Consider the following 3,276-nt stretch of genomic DNA (forward strand, 5'->3'; position numbering starts at 1 on the left):
CAACTTATTTAATGCCTGTAGAACGAGAAGTTGGCACGCAGTGTGCCCGTTGATAGCAATAATTTGATGGTAGTTGGTTTAAATTGAGGCTCAAAGGCGCTTAATTATAATTGGCAGCTCTATTGAACAACAAAAATAAAATGTAATGTGTAGTCAAAATTGGTTGAATATTTCTGATATTTTCATGATGTTTTAAACTGAATGCAAACTGAGATACCGCACTGAAAAACGTTAGCTGATTAAGTCAAATGTTAGAAAGGCTATACTAGTTTGAAAACACTTCTGATCTATTGGAATGATGCCCTTTGCTAAATTTTATGGAAAGCCCACTTAAATTCCATCCAAAATTAAAAGGTATAAGGTTATTCTTCTAAAATGAAAGTAGCCAACGACGCTGTAACTTTTGAAAGTAATGATCTCCGCGTAAAAAGCCAGATTTTTAGACAAAAGACTCACGTTCTTTGCTCCACGATAACCCGCTATTTTTCAAATTCCTGCTCACGAACTCAATAGATATCATTCAACTATCACCGTATTTACTCGCAACTACTCGCAAAACAAATTACATTGCGTCGAAAAAAATATCGGGAATTGTTTAAAAAGAACGCGTTACACATATGTCTAAATTTTTTTTTGGCCGGAGTGTTGGTACAACTGCCCTCTATAGTGTCGCAGAGTTTGAGCGTGATCTCTCAATTAGCTGGTGTGCTCTGCGATTTTCACTAAGGATAAAATATCGAACAAAGAATTTGTCTTAAATTTTGTGTTTTTAACGGGATTTCGTGTGCGGAATCGTTGAAAATGCTGCAGAAAGCCCATAGCGAGTGTGCTTTATCAAAAACACGGGTCTGCGAGTGGTATAAGGCTTTTGCATCAACGTCTTCAACGGATAAAAACGTCGACAAAGTCAAGGTGTCTCACCAAGCAATTCGCAACATTTTACATCATCAATTGGGCACGAGACGTATGGCTGCTCGACTCGTTCCAAGAGAGTTGAATCTCTTTCAAAAAAGACATCGGACCCAATGTTTATCAAGCGCATCAAAACAGGTAATGAGACGTGGGTATATGAGTTGGACATGCAAACCAGTTAACAGGCGACTGGATGGCGCTAACCACATGCGCCGAAACCCAAAAAACCACGTCAAAGTCGGTCAATAGAGTGAAAGTCATGCTACTCGTTTTCTTTGATTATCATGGTGTTGAACACACGGAATTTATCCAAATGGTTATGCTCTAAATAAAGAATATTATTTAGAAGTTATGCGACGTTTGCTTAGGAAACAGCCCAATTTTTGGAAAGAAAACTCATGGATCTTGCACCATGATAACGCACAATCTCAAAAGACTCATATAGTGAATACTTTTTGACTAAAACCTATACAAATATCATCGAATAACCACCGTATTCACTGGATTTAGCCCCTTGCTACTTTTTCCTTTACCCAAAACTTAAATTGTCACTCCGCGGACGCCGCTTCAGTCAATAGAGAATTCGCTGAAGGAGCTGAAGAAAATCTCTTCAAATACGTTTAAAAGGCGTTTTGATGATCAAACAATTATTTGGCGTTTTATTGAACAATTTCCGGTACATTTTTGACATAATATATGTCTTAATACTACAATAATAATGTAATCGCAGGACGTTTTAAAAGTCCGTGAATCCCTTTACGCAGCTTATTATATTGCAAGTGTAACTCTTGTCTAAGTCAAATAAATTCCAGAATTTTTCCTTACTTTTTACTTGTGTTTTACGTTCGTTATCCATATTAACCCAATTATTCCAAAAGCACATGCTAACTTAGCTTTTTTGCAACTCTATGCTAAGACGCATGCCACAAATAGGAGGAGGAGCTCAGCCAAACACCCAAAAAGGATGTTCGCGCTAATTATATAATTATACTCGTATATATACAGGTATACAACGCGATCAGTAGGTTCATGAAAAAATCCGCGTTGCAGGAGACTTTTACTCTATAAAAAAATCAGGATTAGGTTCCTATTCGAAAAAAAAAATATATGTTTCATTTAATATATTTTTCCATTTATTCAATTCATTATAACAACATAAATTAATAACAACAAGCAACACAAAATAAAATAAAATAAAATCTGAAAAAAAAACGGAATTTCAAATCTACTTAACAATGAATTAAACCAAAATTCAAATCGGAACCTTCTACAGATCTTCCTCCTGGGGATCACTTATTATAATTTGAGGGTGTTTGAAACGTTTTGCTCGTGGTCGTCAGATTGATTTTATTCAGAGATTGCTGGTTTTAAAAAATCTTTTATTCAAGGCTGTTTTCTCTTATTTCATAAATCATATATCTGGTAGGCAGATAAATTGTTTTCTAGATTTCTTCTGAACATTTTTACTCTATCCCTTAGAGGATCGTTTTCTAAAAAATACTCTTCTAACTCCTTCCCCAGATTTAAAATTTTTTCCACACTTTGTAGTGAAAAGTTTTTATTTTCTGCATTGGGAATATTGTAAGGGCTATCTTCAATCGATATTGCTTCATTTGCCGTTATCACTAAATCTGTTTCATTTATTTCGTCATCCGTAACTACTTCTCGAATATCATCCATAGTAATTTCGTCAAATCCATCGCCTCTTATTACGTTCGCCAGTCTTGCTACGTTTCTATATTCGTCCTATACTGGATTAACAGCAGTTTTCTAAACCGCTACCTCCGGGAATAGTGCTTTCCAGCAAGCTCTCAGTGTTCATTGTAAAACTTCTTTAAGTGAGGTACCAACAATGCCAACACAATTTCAAATTGAGAACTGATTCCACTTCTGCAATATTAGCCCAAATGACTTGCGTATGTAGTATATTTTAAATTTTGCTATTGTTCCTTCATCTAAAGGTTGTAATAACGACGTTGTGTTGGGCGGTAAAAATATTGAATATTAGAATGGCATAAATCAGTTGCATGTGGTGGTGCATTGTCTAAAAGAAGTAAAACTTTAAACACCAACTTCTTTTTTTTAATAATTTTCTACATAGCAAAGGAACAAAGCAATGTTGAAACCATTCATAATCATGTAAATAATCATGTTTTTTAACAATTTGTGCGAACTCTTCTGGATATTTATCCGCTGCATTAACATCTGCGGCCGCCGTAGCCAAATGAGTTGGTGCGTGACTACCATTCAGGATTCACAGAGAGAACGTAGGTTCGCATCTCGCTGAAACACCAAAATTAAGAAAAACATTTTTCTAATAGCGGTCGCCCATCGACAGTCCTCATCGGTTGATAGGACAACCAT

The sequence above is a fragment of the Anastrepha obliqua genome, chromosome 1 (genome assembly GCF_027943255.1).
Source record: "Anastrepha obliqua isolate idAnaObli1 chromosome 1, idAnaObli1_1.0, whole genome shotgun sequence".
Classification (NCBI taxonomy): domain Eukaryota; kingdom Metazoa; phylum Arthropoda; class Insecta; order Diptera; family Tephritidae; genus Anastrepha; species Anastrepha obliqua.